Source organism: Rhinopithecus roxellana, chromosome 1 (assembly GCF_007565055.1).
Source record: "Rhinopithecus roxellana isolate Shanxi Qingling chromosome 1, ASM756505v1, whole genome shotgun sequence".
Taxonomy (NCBI): domain Eukaryota; kingdom Metazoa; phylum Chordata; class Mammalia; order Primates; family Cercopithecidae; genus Rhinopithecus; species Rhinopithecus roxellana.
The window spans coordinates 192,823,440-192,843,856 of NC_044549.1; the positions used below are offsets into that span (position 1 = coordinate 192,823,440).

At 42.2% G+C, this 20,417-nt stretch overlaps 2 pseudogenes; both read left to right on the forward strand.

Annotated features, from left to right (window-relative positions):
* The first annotated feature begins 408 nt into the window (after positions 1–408).
* Positions 409–1,661, forward strand: LOC104668747 (annotated as a pseudogene).
* Positions 1,662–6,968: 5,307 nt separating this feature from the next.
* Positions 6,969–7,464, forward strand: LOC104668744 (annotated as a pseudogene).
* Positions 7,465–20,417: the final 12,953 nt, after the last annotated feature.

The following is a 20,417-nucleotide window of genomic DNA, read 5'->3' on the forward strand; positions in this document are numbered from 1 at the left end:
CCCAGCAGTTTAGGAGGCCGAGGCAGGCAGACCACTTGAGGTTATGAGTTCAAGACCAGCCTGGCCAACAAGGCGAAAGCCAGTCTCTACTAAAAATACAGAAAATACCCGGGAATGGTGGCATGCACCTGTAATCCCAGCTACTAGGGAGGCTGAGGCAAGAGAATCACTTGAATCCGGGAGGCAGAAGTTGCAGTGAGTTGAGATCACACCACTGTACTCCAGCCTCAACAGCAGAGCAAGACTTCGGTTCAAAAAAAAAAAAAAAAAAAAAAAGACCAAAAAACCCTACAGTGAGATACCATCTCACCACAGTTAAAATGGCTTTTATCAAAAAGAAAGGAGCTTTTTCACACCGGATTTGCCACCAGAACACAGGTGTCATGAAAACTACCCCTAAAAGCAAAAATGGAAGAGGAAAAGACTCATATCAACATTGTTGCCATTGGACATGTAGATTTGGGCAAGTCCACCGCTACTGGTCATCTGATCTACAAATGCAGTGGCATCGACAAAAGAACCATTGAAAAATTTGAGAAGGAGGCTGCTGAGATGGAAAAGGGCTCCGTCAAGTATGCCCAGTTCTTGAATAAGCTGAAAGCTGAGTGTGAATGTGGTATCACCATTGATATCTCCTTGTGGAAATTTGATACAAGCAAGTACTATGTGACTATCATTGACGCCCCAGGACACAGAGACTTCATCAAAAACATGATTACAGGGATGTCTCAGGCTGACTGTGCTGTCCTGATTGTTACTGCTGATGTTGGTGAATTTGAAACTGGTATCTCCAAAAACTGGCAGACCCAAGAGCATGCCCTTCTGTCTTACACACTGGGTGTGAAACAATTAATTGTTGGTGTTAACAAAATGGATTCCACCGAGCCACCCTATAGCCAGAAGAGATATGAGAAATCATTAAGGAAGTCAGCACTTACATTAAGAAAATTGACTACACCCCTGACACAGTAGCATTTGTGCCAATTTCTAATTGGAATAGTGACAACATGCTGGAGCTAAGTGATAACATGCCTTAGTTCAAGAGATGGAAAGTCACCCATAAGGATGGCAATGCCAGTGGAACCATGCCGCTTGAGGTTCTGGACTGCATCCTACCACCAACTCATCCAACTGACAAGCCCTCGTGCCTGCCCCTCCAGGATGTCCACAAAATTGGTGGTGTTGGTACTGTTCCTGTTGGCCGAGTGGAGACTGGTGTTCTCAAACCTGGTATGGTGGTCACCTTTGCTCCAGTCAACGTTACAACTGAAGTAAAATCTGTCAAAATGCACCATGAAGCTTTGAGTGAAGCTCTTCCTGGGCACAATGTGGGCTTCAATGCCAAGAATGTGTCTGTCAAGGATGTTCATCATGGCAACGTTGCTGGTGACAGCAAAAACAACCCACCAATGGAAGCAGCTGGCGTCACTGCTCAGGTGATTATCCTGAACCATACAGGCCAAGTCAGCACTGGCTATACCCCTGTGCTGGATTGCCACATGGCCCACATTGCATGTAAGATTGCTGAGCTGAAGGAAAAGATTGATCGCTGTTCTGGTAAAAAGCCAGAAAATGGCCCTAAATTCTTGAAGTCTGGTGATGCTGCCATCATTGATATGGTTCCTGGCAAGCCCATGTGTGTCAAGAGCTTCTCAGACTAAACACCTCTGGGTTGCTTTGCTGTTTGTAATATGAGACAGACAGTTGCCGTAGGTGTCATCAAAGCAGTGGACAAGAAGGCTGCTGGAACTGGCAAGGTCACCAAGTTGCCGGGAAAGCTCAGAAGGCTAAATGAATGTTATCCCTAATACCTGCCACCCGGTCTTAATCAGTGGTGGAAGAATGGTCTTAGAACTGTTTGTTTCAATTGGCCATTTAAGTTTAGCACTAAGAGACTGATTAATGATAATAATGCATCGTAAAACCTTCAGACAGAAAGGAGAATGTTGTGTGGACCACTTTGATTTTCTTTTTAGCGTGTGGCAGTTTTAAATTATTAGTTTTTAAAATCAGTACTTTTTAATGGAAACGACCAAAAATCTGTCACAGAATTTTGAGACCCATTAAAAGTTTAATGAGGGGGGGGGGGGGGGAAAGGAAGGAAATAACAGATATTGGCATGGATGTGGAGGAAGAGGAACCCTCATAACTGTTGATGGGAAGATAAATTAGTAGAGCCATTATGGAAAACTTTGTGGAGTTTCCTCAAAAAAACTAAAAAATAGACCAGGCATGGTGGCTCATGCCTGTAATCCCAGAACTTGGGGAGGCCAAGGCAGGTGGATCATCTGAGGTCAGGAGTTCGAGACCAGTCTGGCCAACATGGTGAAACCCTGTCTCTATAAAAAATACAAAAAATTGGCTGGGCATTGTGGCAGGTGCCTGTAATCCCAGCTACTTGGGAGGCTGAGGCATGAGAATCACTTGAACCCAGGAGGTGGATATTGCAGTGAGTCGAGATGGCACCATTGCACTCCATCCTGGGTGACAGAGCAAGACTCCATCTCAAAAAAGAAAAAGAAAAAAAAAAAAAAAAAAAAAACCGAAAACATAGAACTACCATATGATCCAGCAATTTCACTATTGGGTATATAGCCAAAAGAAAGGAAATCAACACATCAAAGAGGTATCTGCATTCCCACGTTTATTGCAGCACCTTTCACAACAGTCAAAATATGGAATTGATCTAAGTGCTCCTTAGTGGATGACTCAATAAAGAAAACAGATATATATACACACAATGAATCATTATTCAGCTATTAAAAAAATGAAATCCTGTCATTTGCATCAACATGCTAAGTAAAATAAGCCAAGCACAGAAAGACATATATCACATATTCTCACTCACATGTAGGAGCTATAAAAGTGGATTTTATGCAGATAGAAAGTTGGCCGGTGGTTACCAGAGGCTGGAAAAGGTATGGTTACAGGGGGAATGAAGACAGGTTAATTAATGGATACAAATATACAGTTAGATAGAAATAAGATGTGGTAGTCAATAGATCAGTAGGGTGACTATAGTTAACATTAATCAATTGAACATTTCAAAACAGCTGGAAAACAATAATTTGAATGTTCATAGTAAAAAGAAAAGATAAATATTTAAGATGATAGATATCCAAGGATTCCTACAGGTAGCTGGAAAGAGACCACAGACATTGAGGGAAGCTCACTCAGGATCTGCTCCTCACCCTGTCTCTCTGGCAAAGTAGTAAGTGAGGTGCTGAGCAGAATGAGCTATTTTGTGGTTTCCACTGTGAGCAGCCCTGTCCCTTACTCAGTGGCTTGTCCTGCAGTGGTGATGGCCAAATAGAAGCAGCTGTGGCTCACATCACTCACAAAGAGTAAGGAAAGCTGCAAGTGGATACAGCACCTTCAACTGAAATATCCAGGTTCTCACAATGGGACTGACTAGACAATCAACTTGAACAGCTGAGTCGACTGAACTGCAGATATGGAAGCTGTCCCTGCCCCCTGCCCTGCCTCCACCAAGCTCCCTCCCAGGGAGAGATCAGGTCTTTATAAGCCTGACTGGAGTAACTGAAGGCTCCCCACAGGAAGGCCCCACCCAGTGAGGAGGACTTGATCGGGGTCTGCTTAAAGAGGAGAATTCTTAAGGAGAATGAAGAAAAGCAGGTTGGGGAAATGGCCCACCCAGGAGTAGCACAAAGCCAAAGAAACCCCCACCCCCAGCAAAGGAAGTGGTGAATGATCAGGCAACCCTGCCCAGGAAACCATGCTTCTCCCACAGATCTTTGCAACCCACAGATCAGGAGATCCCCTCATGAGCCCATACCTCTAGGGCCTTGGGTCCTATACAGAGAGCTCTGTGGAGTCTTGGCAGAGTAGCCACTCAGGCACTCACAGAGACCCAAGACTTTTACATACTCTAGCCCCCAAATCCCTGGTGAGGCAGCAGATCTGTTCATACATTCCCCTAGGAAGGGGGCTGAATCCAGGGAGCCAAGAAGTGTCATTCTGCAGGCTCCTCTTCCACAGCACCTCACAAGTTAAGACACACTGACTTGGAATTCCAGCCAGCCAGGGGCAACAGGCTGAGCCTGCCTGAGATAGGAAGGAGTTCCCCCGGGAAGGGTGGGCACTATTTCCGTAGTGCAGTCAACTCAGTATTCCCACCTGTCAGCTCTGGAGAGTGCAGGTGGTCAGGGCAAGGAGGGGACCCCCTAATGCAGCACATTTGCCTAGCCAGATTGTGCCCAGACTGCCTCTTTAAGCAGACCCCAATCAAGTCCTCCTCACTGGGTGGGGCCTTCCTGTGGGGAGCCTGCAGTTACTCCAGCCAGGCGTATAAAGACCTGTTCTCTCCCTGGGAGGGAGCTTGATTGGGACAAGGTAAGGGGCAGGGATGGCTTCCATATCTGCAGTTCAGTCAACTCAGCTGTTCAAGCCTGCCAGCTCTGGAGAGTCTAGGCATCTGGACAAAGAGTACCCCTGCCAACACAGCAAACCTGCTCTACCAAAAGCAGCCAGACTGCTTCTGTAAGTGTGTCCTGAATTTTATTCCCCCTACTGGGTGAGACCTCCCAAAAGGGGTCTCCAAACACCTCCTACAAGAGTGTTCAGGCCAGGGAAAGGTCAGTACCCCTCTGGGACAGAGCTTTCAGAGGAAAGAGCAGGCTGGCATCTTTGCTGTTTCACAGACTTCACTGATGATACTTCCAGGTACAGGAAAAACTGAGGCAACTAGGGTCTGGAGTGGACCCCAAGAAAACCACAGCAGCCCTATGGTTGTTAAGTCAGCGCCCTGTTAAGAGAAAAACAAACAAACGGAAAACTACAACAACATCAACCAAAAATACCCCACAAAAAGCCCACTCAAAGGTCAGCAACCTCAAAGGTTGCAGGTAGATAAGCCCACAAAGATGACACTGAATCAATAAAACAATTCTGAAAACTCAAAAAGGTGGAGTGCCTCTTCTCCAAATGACCGCAATAACTCTACAGCAAGGGGACAGAACTGGGCAAAGTCTGAGATGGCTCAATTGACAGAAGTAGGCTTCAGAAGATGGGTAATAACAAACTTTGCTGAGCTAAAGGAGCATGTTGTAACTCAATGCAAAGAAGCCAAGAATCACAATAAAACAATACAGGAGCTACTAACTAGAATAGCCAGTTTAGAGAGGAAGATAACTGACCTGATGGAGCTGAAAAACACAACATGAGAACTTCACAATGCAATCACAAGTATCAATAGCAGGACAGACCAAGCAGAGAAAAGAATCTCAGAGGTTGAACACTATCTTTCTGAAATAAGACAGACCAACAAGAATGAAGAAAAAATAATAACAAAGGATTAACAAACTATTTGAGAAATATGGGATTATGTAAAAAGACTGAATCTAGGACTGATTGTGGTACCTGAAAGAGACAGGGAGAACAGAACCAAGTTGGAAAACATACTTCAGGACATCATCCAGAAAAACTTCCCCAACCTAGCAAGACAGGCCAACATTCAAATACAGGAAACCCAGAGAACCCAGTAAGATACTCCATAAGAAGATCAACCCTAAGACATATAATCATCAAATTCTTCAAGGTCAAAATAAAGGAAAAAATGTTAAGGGCAGTCAGAGAAAAAGGCCATGTCATCTAAAAACGGAAGCCCATCAGAGTAACAGTGGGCCTCTCAGTGGAAACCCTACAAGCCAGAAGAGATTGGAGGCCAATATTTAACATTCTTAAAGAGAAGAATTACCAACCCAGAATTTAATATCTGGCCATACTAAGCTTCATAAGAGAAGGAAAAATGAGATCCTTTTCAGACAACCAAATGCTAAGGGAATTTGTCACCACTGGGCCTGCCTTGCAAGAGCTCCTCCTGAAGGAAGCACTAAACATGAAAAGGAAAAACTGTTACCAGCCACTACAAAAACACACTAAAGTACACAGACTAGTGACAGTGAAGCAACTACATAACTGAAATACGCAAAATAACTGAAATCATAACAGTCTCTCAGACCACAGTGAAATCAAATTAGAACTCAAGGTTAAGAAATTCACTTGAAACCACACAACTACATTGAACAACCTGTTCCTGAATGACTACTGGGTAAATAATAAAATTAAGGCAGAAATCAAGAAGTTCTTTGAAACTAATGAGAACCAAGAAACAATGTACCAGAATCTCAGGGATGCAGCTAAAGCAGTGTTAAGAGGAAAACTTATAGCACTATAAATAATAAACAAGTCTGTAAAATAACCAGCTGACATCATGATGACAGGATCAAATTCACACATAACAATATTAACCTTAAATGTAAATGGGCTAAATAAATGCCCCATTTAAAAGACACTGAGTGACAAGCTGGCTAAAGAGGAGACCCATAGGTATGCTATCTTCAAGGGACCCATCTCACATGCAGACACACATAGGCTCAAAAGAAAGGGGTGGAGGAAAATTTACCAAGCAAATGGAAAACAGAAAAAATCTGGGGCTGTAATCTTAGTTTCTGACAAAACAGACATTAAACCAAAGATCAAAAAAGACAAAGAAGGGCATCACACAATGGTAAAGTGTTTGATTCAACAAGAAGAGGTAACTATCCTAAATATATATGCACCCAATACAGGAGCATCCAGATTCAATTCACAAAGCAAGTTCTTAGAGTCCTACAAAAAGATCTTGACTCCCACACAATAATAGTGGCAAATTTTAACACCTCACTGTCAATATTAGGGAGATAATCGAGACCGAAAACTAACGAAGATATTCAGGACCCGAACTCAGCTCTGGATCAAGTGAACCTCATAAATATCTACAGAACTCTCTACCCCAAAACAACAGAATATACATTCTTCTCATTGCCACATGGCACTTACTCTAAAATTTATCACATAATCAGAAGTAAAACATTCAGCAAATGCAAAATAACTGAAATCATAACAGTCTCTCAGACCACAGTGAAATCAAATTAGAACTCAAGATTAAGAAATTCACTCGACTACGGAGGTGGCAGCCATCTCCTCCTCGGCATCATGGCCGCCCTCAGACCCCTTGTGAAGCCCAAGATCGTCAAAAAAAGAACCAAGAAGTTTATCCGGCACCAGTCAGACTGATATGTCAAAATTAAGCGGAACTGGCGGAAACCCAGAGGCATTGACAACAGGGTTTGTAGAAGATTCAAGGGCCAGATCTTGATGCCCAACATTGGTTATGGGAGCAACAAAAAAACAAAGCACATGCTGCCCAGTGGATTCCGGAAGTTCCTGGTCCACAACGTCAAGGAGCTGGAAGTGCTGCTGATGTGCAACAAATCTTACTGTGCCGAGATTGCTCACAATGTTTCTTCCAAGAACCGCAAAGCCATCGTGGAAAGAGCCGCCCAGCTGGCCATCAGAGTCACCAACCCCAATGCCAGGCTGCGCAGTGAAGAAAATGAGTAGACAGCTGGTGTGCACGTTTTCTGTTTAAATAAATGTAAAAACTGCCAAAAAAAAAAAAAAGAAATTCACTCGAAACCACAAAACTACATTGAACAACCTGTTCCTGAATGACTCCTGGGTAAATAATAAAATTAAGGCAGAAATCAAGAAGTTCTTTGAAACTAATGAGAACCAAGAAACAATGTGCCAGAATCTCAGGGATGCAGCTAAAGCAGTGTTGAGGGAAATTTATAGCACTAAATGCCCACATCAAAAAACTAGAAAGATATCTAATTAACAACCTAACATCACAACTAAAAGAACTAGAGAACCAAGAGCAAACAAACCCTAAAGCTAGCAGAAGACAAGAAATAACCAAGATCAGAGTTGAACTGAAGGAGATAGAGACATGAAAAACTCTTAAAAAAAATCAATGAATCCAGGAGGTTTTTTTTAAAAAAATTAATCAAATAGATAGGCTATTACCTAGACTTATAAAGAAGAAAAGAGAAATTAATCAAATAAACACAATCAGAAACAATAAGGGGGATATTACCACTGACCCCACAGAAATATAAACAAACACAGGAGAATACTATAAACACCTCTATGCACATAAACTAGAAAATCTAGAAGAAACTGATAAACACCCTCCCAAGACTGCATCAGGAAGAAATTGAATCCCTGAATAGACCAATGATGAGTTCTGAAATTGAGGCAATAATAAATAGTCTACTAACCAAAAAAAGCCCCGGACCAGATGAATTCACAGCTGAATTCTACCAGAGGTACAAAGAAGAGCTGGTACCATTTCTACTGAAACTATTTTAAACAATTAAAAAGGAGGGACTCCTTCCTCGTTTTATGAGGCTAGTGTCATCCTGATATCAAAACCTGGCAGAGATACCACAAAAAAAGAAAACTTCAGGCCAATATCCCTGAAGAACATTGATGCAAAAATCCTCAATAAAATACTAGCAAACCAAATCCAGACATTCATACAGTCAATAAACATATGAAAAAAAAAAAAAAGCTCAACATCACTGATCATTAGAGAAATGCAAATCAAAACCACATTGAGATACCATCCTATGACAGTCAGAATGGCAATTATTAAAAAGCCAAAAACGGGGGGTGAAGCAAGATGGCCAAATAGGAACAGCTCCAGTCTCCAACTCCCAGCGCGAGCCACACAGAAGACGGGTGATTTCTGCATTTTCAAATGAGGAAGGCTGCCTGTCTCTGTAGACTCCACCTCTGGGGACAGCGCACAGCTGAAGACCAACAGGGGAAGCAGCGGGGTCCTGTGCAGATGCGAACGACTCTGTCTAACAGCTTTGGGGAGAGCCGTGGATCTCCCAACGCGGAGGTTGAGATCTGAGAACGGACAGACTGCCTGCTCAGGTGGGTCCCTGACCCCTGAGTAGCCTAGCTGGGAGACATCCCCCACTAGGGGCAGTCTGACACCCCACACCTCACAGGGTGGAGTACACCCCTGAGAGGAAGCTTCCAAAGGAAGAATCAGACAGGTACACTCGCTGTTCAGCAATATTCTATCTCTTGCAACCTCTGCTGTTGATACCCAGGCAAACAGGGTCTGGAGTGGACCTCAAGCAATCTCCAACAGACCTATAGCTGAGGGTCCTGACTGTCAGAAGGAAAACTATCAAACAGGAAGGACACCTATACCAAAACCCCATCAGTACGTCACCATCATCAAAGACCAGAGACAGATAATACCACAAAGATGGGGAAAAAGTAGGGCAGAAAAGCTGGAAATTCAAAAAATAAGAGCGCATCTCCCCCTGCAAAGGAGCGCAGCCCATCGCCAGCAACGGATCAAAGCTGGTCAGAGAATGACTTTGACGAGATGAGAGAAGAAGGCTTCAGTCCATCAAACTTCTCAGAGCTAAAGGAGGAATTACGTACCCAGCGCAAAGAAACTAAAAATCTTGAAAAAAGAGTGGAAGAATTGACAGCTAGACTAATTAATGCAGAGAAGGTCATAAACAAAATGACAGAGATGAAAACCATGACATGAGAAATACGTGACAAATGCACAAGCTTTAGTAACCGACTCGATCAACTGGAAGAAAGAGTATCAGAGATTGAGGATCAAATGAATGAAATGAAGCAAGAAGAGAAACCAAAAGAAAAAAGAAGAAAAAGAAATGAACAAAGCCTACAAGAAGTATGGGATTACGTAAAAAGACCAAATCTACGTCTGATTGGGGTGCCTGAAAGTGAGGGAAAATGGAACCAAGTTGGAAAACACTCTTCAGGATATCATCCAGGAGAACCTCCCCAACCTAGTAGGGCAGGCCAACATTCAAATTCAGGAAATACAGAGAACGCCACAAAGATACTCCTCGAGAAGAGTAACTCCAAGACACATAATTGCCAGATTCACCAAAGTTGAAATGAAGGAAAAAATCTTAAGGGCAGCCAGAGAGAAAGGTCGGGTTACCCACAAAGGGAAGCCCATCAGACTAACAACAGATCTCTCGGCAGAAACTCTACAAGCCAGAAGAGAGTGGGGGCCAATATTCAACGTTCTTAAAGAAAAGAATTTTCAACCCAGAATTTCATATCCAGCCAAACTAAGTTTCATAAGTGAAGGAGAAATAAAATCCTTTACAGATAAGCAAATGCTTAGAGATTCTGTCACCACCAGGCCTGCCTTACAAGAGACCCTGAAGGAAGCCCTAAACATGGAAAGGAACAACCGGTACCAGCCATTGCAAAAACATGCCAAAATGTAAAGACCATCGAGGCTAGGAAGAAACTGCATCAACTAACGAGCAAAATAACCAGTTAATATCATAATGACAGGATCAAGTTCACACATAACAATATTAACCTTAAATGTTAATGGACTAAATGCTCCAATTAAAAGACACAGACTGGCAAACTGGATAAAGAGTCAAGACCCATCAGTCTGCTGTATTCAGGAGACCCATCTCACAGGCAGAGACATACATAGGCTCAAAATAAAGGGATGGAGGAAGATCTACCAAGCAAATGCAGAACAAAAAAAAGCAGGGGTTGCAATCCTAGTCTCTGATAAAACAGACTTTAAACCATCAAAGATCAAAAGAGACAAAGAAGGCCATTACATAATGGTAAAGGGATCAATTCAACAGGAAGAGCTAACTATCCTAAATATGTATGCACCCAATACAGGAGCACCCAAATTCATAAAGCAAGTCCTTAGAGACTTACAAAGAGACTTAGACTCCCATACAATAATAATGGGAGACTTCAACACTCCACTGTCAACATTAGACAGATCAACGAGACAGAAAGTTAACAAGGATATCCAGGAATTGAACTCATCTCTGCACCAAGCGGACCTAATAGACATCTATAGAACTCTCCACCCCAAATCAACAGAATATACATTCTTCTCAGCACCACATCGCACTTATTCCAAAATTGACCACATAATTGGAGGTAAAGCACTCCTTAGCAAATGTACAAGAACAGAAATTATAACAAACTGTCTCCCAGACCATAGTGCAATCAAACTAGAACTCAGGACTAAGAAACTCAATCAAAACCGCTCAACTACATGGAAACTGAACAACCTGCTCCTGAATGACTACTGGGTACATAACGAAATGAAAGCAGAAATAAAGATGTTCTTTGAAACCAATGAGAACAAAGATACAACATACCAGAATCTCTGGGACACATTTAAAACAGTGTGTAGAGCGAAATTTATAGCACTAAATGCCCACAAGAGAAAGCAGGAAAGATCTAAAATTGACATTCTAACATCACAATTAAAAGAACTAGAGAGGCAAGAGCAAACACATTCAAAAGCTAGCAGAAGGCAAGAAATAACTAAGATCAGAGCAGAACTGAAGGAGATAGAGACACAAAAAAACCCTCCAAAAAATCAATGAATCCAGGAGTTGGTTTTTTGAAAAGATCAACAAAATTGACAGACCGCTAGCAAGACTAATAAAGAAGAAAAGAGAGAGGAATCAAATAGACGCAATAAAAAATGATAAAGGGGATATTACCACCGACCCCACAGAAATACAAACTACCATCAGAGAATACTATAAACACCTCTACGCAAATCAACTAGAAAATCTAGAAGAAATGGATAATTTCCTGGACACTTACACTCTTCCAAGACTAAACCAGGAAGAAGTTGAATCCCTGAATAGACCAATAGCAGGCTCTGAAATTGAGGCAACAATTAATAGCCTACCCACCAAAAAAAGTCCAGGACCAGATGGATTCACAGCTGAATTCTACCAGAGGTACAAGGAGGAGCTGGTACCATTCCTTCTGAAACTATTCCAATCAATAGAAAAAGAGGGAATCCTCCCTAACTCATTTTATGAGGCCAACATCATCCTGATACCAAAGCCTGGCAGAGACACAACAAAAAAAGAGAATTTTAGACCAATATCCCTGATGAACATCGATGCAAAAATTCTCAATAAAATACTGGCAAACCGGATTCAGCAGCACATCAAAAAGCTTATCCACCATGATCAAGTGGGCTTCATCCCTGGGATGCAAGGCTGGTTCAACATTCACAAATCAATAAACGTAATCCAGCATATAAACAGAACCAAAGACAAGAACCACATGATTATCTCAATAGATGCAGAAAAGGCTTTTGACAAAATTCAACAGCCCTTCATGCTAAAAATGCTCAATAAATTCGGTATTGATGGAACGTACCTCAAAATAATAAGAGCTATTTATGACAAACCCACAGCCAATATCATACTGAATGGGCAAAAACTGGAAAAATTCCCTTTGAAAACTGGCACAAGACAGGGATGCCCTCTCTCACCACTCCTATTCAACATAGTCTTGGAAGTTCTGGCTAGGGCAATCAGGCAAGAGAAAGAAATAAAGGGTATTCAGTTAGGAAAAGAAGAAGTCAAATTGTCCCTGTTTGCAGATGACATGATTGTATATTTAGAAAACCCCATCGTCTCAGCCCAAAATCTCCTTAAGCTGATAAGCAACTTCAGCAAAGTCTCAGGATACAAAATTAATGTGCAAAAATCACAAGCATTCTTATACACCAGTAACAGACAAACAGAGAGTCAAATCAGAAATGAACTTCCATTCACAATTGCTTCAAAGAGAATAAAATACCTAGGAATCCAACTTACAAGGGATGTAAAGGACCTCTTCAAGGAGAACTACAAACCACTGCTCAGTGAAATAAAAGAAGACACAAACAAATGGAAAAACATACCATGCTCATGGATAGGAAGAATCAATATCGTGAAAATGGCCATACTGCCTAAGGTTATTTTTAGATTCAATGCCATCCCCATCAAGCTACCAATGAGTTTCTTCACAGAATTGGAAAAAACTGCTTTAAAGTTCATATGGAACCAAAAAAGAGCCCGCATTGCCAAGACAATCCTAAGTCAAAAGGACAAAGCTGGAGGCGTCACGCTACCTGACTTCAAACTATACTACAAGGCTACAGTAACCAAAACAGCATGGTACTGGTACCAAAACAGAGATATAGACCAACGGAACAGAACAGAGTCCTCAGAAATAATACCACACATCTACAGCCATCTGATCTTTGACAAACCTGAGAGAAACAAGAAATGGGGAAAGGATTCCCTATTCAATAAATGGTGCTGGGAAAATTGGCTAGCCATAAGTAGAAAGCTGAAACTGGATCCTTTCCTTACCCCTTATACGAAGATTAATTCAAGATGGATTAGAGACTTAAATGTTAGACCTAATACCATAAAAACCCTAGAAGAAAATCTAGGTAGTACCATTCTGGACATAGGCATGGGCAAGGACTTCATGTCTAAAACACCAAAAGCAACAGCAGCAAAAGCCAAAATTGACAAATGGGATCTAATTAAACTAAAGAGCTTCTGCACAGCAAAAGAAACTACCATCAGAGTGAACAGGCAACCTACAGAATGGGAGAAAATTTTTGCAACCTACTCATCTGACAAAGGGCTTATATCCAGAATCTACAAAGAACTCAAACAAATATACAAGAAAAAAACAAACAACCCCATCAAAAAGTGGGCAAAGGATATGAACAGACATTTCTCAAAAGAAGACATTCATACAGCCAACAGACACATGAAAAAATGCTCATCATCACTCGCCATCAGAGAAATGCAAATCAAAACCACAATGAGATACCATCTCACACCAGTTAGAATGGCAATCATTAAGAAGTCAGGAAACAACAGGTGTTGGAGAGGATGTGGAGAAATAGGAACACTTTTACACTGTTGGTGGGATTGTAAACTAGTTCAACCATTATGGAAAACAGTATGGCAATTCCTCAAGGATCTAGAACTAAATGTACCATATGACCCAGCCATCCCACTACTGGGTATATACCCAAAGGATTATAAATTATTCTACTACAAAGACACATGCACACATATGTTTATTGCCGCACTATTCACAATAGCAAAGACTTGGAATCAACCCAAATGTCCATCGGTGACAGACTGGATTAAGAAAATGTGGCACATATACACCATGGAATACTATGCAGCCATAAAAAAGGATGAGTTTGCGTCCTTTGTAGGTACATGGATGCAGCTGGAAACCATCATTCTTAGCAAACTATCACAAGAACAGAAAACCAAACACCGCATGTTCTCACTCATAGGTGGGAACTGAACAATGAGATCACTTGGACTCGGGAAGGGGAACATCACACACTGGGGCCTATCATGGGGAGGGGGGAGGAGGGAGGGATTGCATTGGGGAGTTATACATGATATAAATGATGAATTGATGGGTGCTGACGAGTTGATGGGTGCAGCACACCAACATGGCATAAGTATACATATGTAACAAACCTGCACGTTATGCACATGTACCTTAGAACTTAAAGTATAATAAAAAAATAAAAATAAAAAATAAAAAATAAAATAAAATAAATAAAAAAAAATAAAAAGCCAAAAACAACAGATGCTGGTGAGGTTGTAGAGAAACAGAAACACTTTTGTACCGTCAGTGGGAGTATAAATTAGTTCAACCATTGTTGAAGACCGTGTGGCAACTCCTCAAAGATCTAGAGGTACCATTTGACCCAGCAATCCCTTTACTGGGTATATACCCAAAAGGAATGTAAATCATTCTATTATAAAGATACATGCATGCGTATGTTCACTCCAGCACTATTCCCAATAGCAAAGACATGGAATCAGCCCAAATGCCCATCAATGATAGACTAAGGAAAATTTAGTACAAACACACCATGGAATACTATGCAGCCATAAAAAGGAACAAGATCATGTCTTTTGCAGGGACATGGATGGAGCTAGAAGCTGTTATCCTCAGCAAACTAACACAGGAACAGAAAACCATAGAAGCTGTTATCCTCAGCAAACTAACACAGGAACAGAAAACCAAACACCACATGTCCTCACTTATAAGTTGGAGCTGAACGATGAGAAGACAGGGACACAAGGGGGGAAAAACACCTACTAGGGCCCACTGGGGGTGGGAGGTGGGGGAGGGAGAAGATCAGGAAGAATAGCTAATGGATGCTGGGCTTAACACCTAGGTGACGAGATGATCTGTGCAGCAAACCACCATGGCACACGTTTACCTATATAACAAACCTACACATCCTGCACATGTACCCCTGAACTTAAAATAAAGTTGAAGAAAAAAAAGATTATAGATATCCCGTCAACCTTGATTCGATTCTGTGAATGTATCAAATTATCACACATACTCCAAAAATATGTACATCTATTTCTTTTTTTTTTGTACATCTATTATGTAGCAATAAAACAAATACTGAGTTGAAATGATGAGAGTAGGAGGAATATGTGGAAAGGAAGAAAGGAACACTCACATTTTTTGACACCTACTGTGAGCTAGGCACCTACTCAGCATTCTCTCACTTATTCTTGAAAGAATCTTTCCAGATTATTATTGTTAACCCAGGAGGCTGTCAAATTAGAAATGAATCTGTGCCTCAAAAGTTAATGAAACCAGTAACTTATAGAAATAATTGACTTTGCAGGAAGGCAGATAAGAAAAGAAATAATTTGTTGTTAACACTGAAACTCTCTCTGCTTATGAGATAAAGTAACTGACTAACATCAGTTGGAATCAATATGGCCAGTGCAAGTCTGTGCAGAACCAGCTTACTGACATCGCCAGCCTGAATTTACATGACATGTTTCATACTAACTCCCCTAGAATTTTCACATGTGATCCATGAGGTATCATGAAGAGACAACTGCGCATGCCCAGAGACTTTTCAGCCCTCCACTTTTCTTCCACCAATCACCTAATCTCAAAATCCACGCCCTGAACCTTTTCTAATAAAAATACTGCTTTGAAGCCAGCACAGAGAGACAGATTTGAGCCTCACACTCCTGTCACCTTGCGAGTTAACTTCCAATAAGAAGGCTTTCTTCTCTCAAAATCTGGTATCATAGTATTGGCTTGTAGTGCATTGGGCAGCAAGCTCCCTTTAGCTTGATAACAGAGTCTCAGAGTAGAATGTCTTTCAAATCATCTCTACCCTGCCTCCTGCATCAGCCAGCTAGTCCATGCTCACACATGCCCTGTGCTTTCTCGGCTTTGCTGTCCCATTGGCTGGCCTATAGCAGGCCATGCCCTGGAAGATTCAATTCTGAGGGCAGCCAGCCCTGTGAGAGGGGCCGCCACTGGGCACAACAGGATTGGATCAGCTCTGTGGTTGGGGTGAGATTTGAAGAGAGGTCTCCTCCACCTTCTGCCAGACTGCTGCCTGTCAGGACTCTTCTCTCTCCGACCCTAGCAAAGACTATTTGGAAGAGCCAACACTTGTGAAGTGGAACATATTGCTGGATCTTGAATCATTCCAAGTTTTCCTTAGGGGACACTGCAAGGGATATATTGGAAGACCTGTCCTGGACCCTGCTCCTTTACTTCCAAGCCAGCCTGAACTAACCTCTTTGAGGTTAGTCATTGGTAAGATAGGGATGATGAACATGGTGATGATATGCCATCTCTCCTGTCTATTCTATAGAATGGCCAGATATCCAATCTGTAACCCGCAAAACCTTTGTACACATACAAAGGTTATTAATAAAATAAACAGCATGTAGCCTTCTACTGGTAGCATAACTTTGGGCAACTTATTTAAACTTTTCTGGGCTTCAGTTTCCTTACGTGTAAAATTGGGATAGTAATAATGTATTCCTCTGGTCTACGTGTTCAGGGTTATGAAGTGGTGTTCTAACATTACCTACTATTCACTGGCTAGCAGTACCACTACTTGCCTACAGTAGAACAGAAAGAATTGGAGTTCATTCCTGTGTGTATCTGTGTGTATATATACATGGTATGTTATGAATATGTCTGTCAAAGAAACGCTAAAGCACTGGTCCAGATTAAAGGAAACTAAAAAGACATGACATCTCACTGAAATATTAATATATAATTCTAAATTGGATTCTGGATTGGGGAGAAAATGCTATGAAGGACAGTTTGAGGACAATTGGTGAAATTCAAATTTGGACTGTATATGAGATCTTATAAGTATTAAAAGAAATAAAGCAGAAACATTTATAATAGTACCTGGGGTATAGAAAGCACAACAATTAGTCATTACCTATAGGATGTAAGCCCTGTTTTGTTCACTATCATATCCTCAGAACCTAGAGCACATAATATGTGCTTAACTAATATTTTTTGAATGAATGAAGAAACTGGGCTCCTACAAGACAGAGCTAAGAACTAGGGTGAGGTGCCCAGGGCCAACTGTCCTTACACACAGGGACTGATTGTCCTTGTTGGTTCCTAGACATTGTTGGTTACCTTAGTGACCCTTGGCATGGAAAACATTCTAAGATTGATCCAATTATTCCAAGTACCTGGTTAACACAACCAAAATTCCTGGCAGCTCTACACATCGAATGCATTGTAATTTACTAACTTACGATTGCTTAGTGTTTTGCCTGGCAAGGGAAGTGGGGTGGATTTTGCTGCTGTCCCCTGCCTCTCAGGAGACAAAGACAGGCTCTGCTTGGCTGAGGAAGAACCTCAGGCCAATGCTCATCCAATAGGAGGGAAGCTAGCCTTTGTGAGGAGGTTCAGTAGGCAGATCGCAGCTGGACGTCGTGCTGCAGAGCGGTCTCAGATGGCTGGTGGGGCGCCGACATGCAGCACCCCTTCTCCAAGCTCTGGCTGGCTAGCACCTGCCACCTAGATCAGTCTGGATGCTGGTCCAGCTCATCACTGTGAGTATCCTCTTCGCCAGATGCTGGGCAGCCGAGGCTGGTCATAGAGCCCAGAATGAGACAGCTGACACCTTAGATAGTATTCGATCTGCTGCTCTCCTTTGACAGATGAGGAAACTAAGGCCTGGAAATGCAAGTTGGCCTGCCCAAGGCCACAGCAGGTATTGGCAAAATAAAGACTTAGGGCCAGGGCTCCTGATTCTTAGAAGATGCTCATTACACTTGGCTCTGTTAGCCTATTTTGACGGGTAAGGCTCTCAAAGTGAGGCCACCAAGGACTAAGAGACAGTACCTAGAGGTTTCTTCACTCTTACTGACTCTGTAGCCATCCTCTAGTTTCTCTTGAACATTTCTGATGTGGGAAAGTTGAATTGCCAAACCCTAGTGTGGGTAGAATTGGGGAAAGCAAATCTGAGCAGTAGCACCTGGGGGGAAAGCAGCAGTTATATTTTAATAAGATATTTTCTAGGCTGGGCACAGTGGCTCACACCTGTAATCCCAGTACTTTGGGAGGCCGAGGCAGGCAGATGACCTGAGGTCAGGAGTTCAAGACCAGCCTGGTTAACACGGTGAAACCCCATCTCTACAAAAATACAAAAATTAGCTGGGCATGATGGTGGGTGTCTGTAATCCCAGCTACTCGGGAGGCTGAAGCTGGAGAATTGCTTGAACCCGGGAGGTGGAGGTTGCAGTGAGCCAAGATCACGCCACTGCACTCCAGCCTGGGGAACAAGAGCGAGACTCCATCTCAAAAGAAAGAAAAAACAAAAAGAAAAAAGAGATACTTTCTGGATGAAAAAAAAGTAGGCAGAATTAAAAGTGAATTGTGTGCAATTTAAGTGCTAAGAAGTAGCATCAACTGGATGTCATCCCTTTCATATTTTCATGAGTAACTTCATCCCAAAAAAGATTTCAGTCCAGGCTTCGTTAATATAATCATTGCTAAAAAAATTCTTTGGGCTCAAACTGGAAAAGGAGAGATTTTTTTTTTTCTGTTGAATTCAGATGAAACTAGCATCTTGGAATGCTTGCTCTGGCAGGTACTGAGCCAGGTCCATTCACATTATCATTACCTCATGCAGTTTGCACAGCAATCTGCAGAGAGGGTGGTGTTATTCTCAATTTTACACATTTGAACATTGGTACTCAGAGCAGTTAAGTGACAAGCAGCAGTAAGTATGGCATATTAATGGGAAAAGTTTTGCAGACTGAATTCAAATGCCACCCTACCATCCACTAGCTCACAAAAGAAGAATTTCCTGCAGAATGGCAGTAACAATCGTTGATCATTCCTTCACCCCTGACCCCTTGCCTTTAAGAGCTTGTCTGTTTATAAGTAATTTAAGAAGCTATGTTTCTCTCCATCTGTTTAGGCAGAGAAGAGCATATACAGGGAATTGTGAGTAAGCCAGATTAATGCACCAGAAAAAGTAGAAACTGTACCGGGAACAGGAAGGACGGATTGGCACCAGTGAATTCAAACAATAACCAGGTAGAAGATAAAACAAGGTGTTGTCATGTAATGGATTATCCAAAATTCCCAGTGGGGAGGGCTAGCTATCTGGACTCAATCATCTACTCTGTCTCCCAGAAAAGGGAGTCTCTGGTTGAGCCTTCTGATTGCAATACAAAAGTAAGTAGATAAAATAAACTACACAGTCAAACAAGGTGAACCATCTTAGAAGCAGAACCTGAAGGACCTGGGGAGCAGGAGAGGGAGGTACAGAGGAGCTGGAAGCTGAAACGAAACAGGCAGGGGAAAAAATGTGTCTTTGAATTATATATTAGCAAGGCTCCCCAGTGTCAGTGAGACTTGACCAGTTTGTAACTTTCCATGTGCAGAAATCCTTCTAACCTGCCAATCTGACCCTTTCATTCTCCTGCTTAAACCTCTTTGCATAAAGCCTACATACTCCTACATGGTTGATGGAGGGCCCCAGGCTCTCCCTCTGGCCTCCTCCCTTCCATTTCTTCCCTCCTACTAGACATTTCCACATTTACAGTTCTAGGAATCCGACATGCTCTGTCTTACCTCTGGGCATTTGTACCTGCTCTGCAAGATGAAAACAGACTCATCTATTAGGTAAACGCTTGAATGAATGAGTCAAATTGGAATACCGGGGACAGTCCACCACCTCTTTTGGACTTACCAGGTCTCAAGCAGTAGCCACCTCCAGTCTGATACAAAGGATTACTCCCTCCTCAATGCCAGCTGGAGCCCCATCATGGTAAGGCTATATAATGAGTTTATGGAGAAGACTGTGGATGGGTCATGGACAAGACTTCCAGGTTGTTGGTGCTCTGTGCAATTCCTTAAAGAAGCAGACTTTGCTAAGATTGCTAAAGCTGTCCCTGGTATGTTGAAACCCCCTACATCAGTAGTGTTTAACTGGGCTTGCAGAGGTGCTCTAAAGAATACAGAATTGTTGGCAAAACCTTGTTTATGCATACGCATTTTCCTCAATGCAATCTGTGCCCCAGCCTATCTCCTATATCTCCTCTGCAGCTTGCATTAGCCCAAAAGTCAGGACCAAGGGAGTCTAGAGATCATGATCTCAGATTCATATGATATTAGCCCAGAAAAGGAACTTGGAGTCACTTAGTTCAAGGCCCTCATCTTACACATGAGAAAGCTGAGGCCTAGAGAGGTGACAATGATTTTTTGTCAAGATATTGGACAAGCATCAGAAACTCCTGACTTTTAGTTCAGTGTTCTCTCCACTTCTATCTGAAGCCACTCCTGGCATCTCCTTATACTTTCCCACCACAGCTGGTCTCCTGTATAGACCAGACAGATAAAGCATAAGTGAG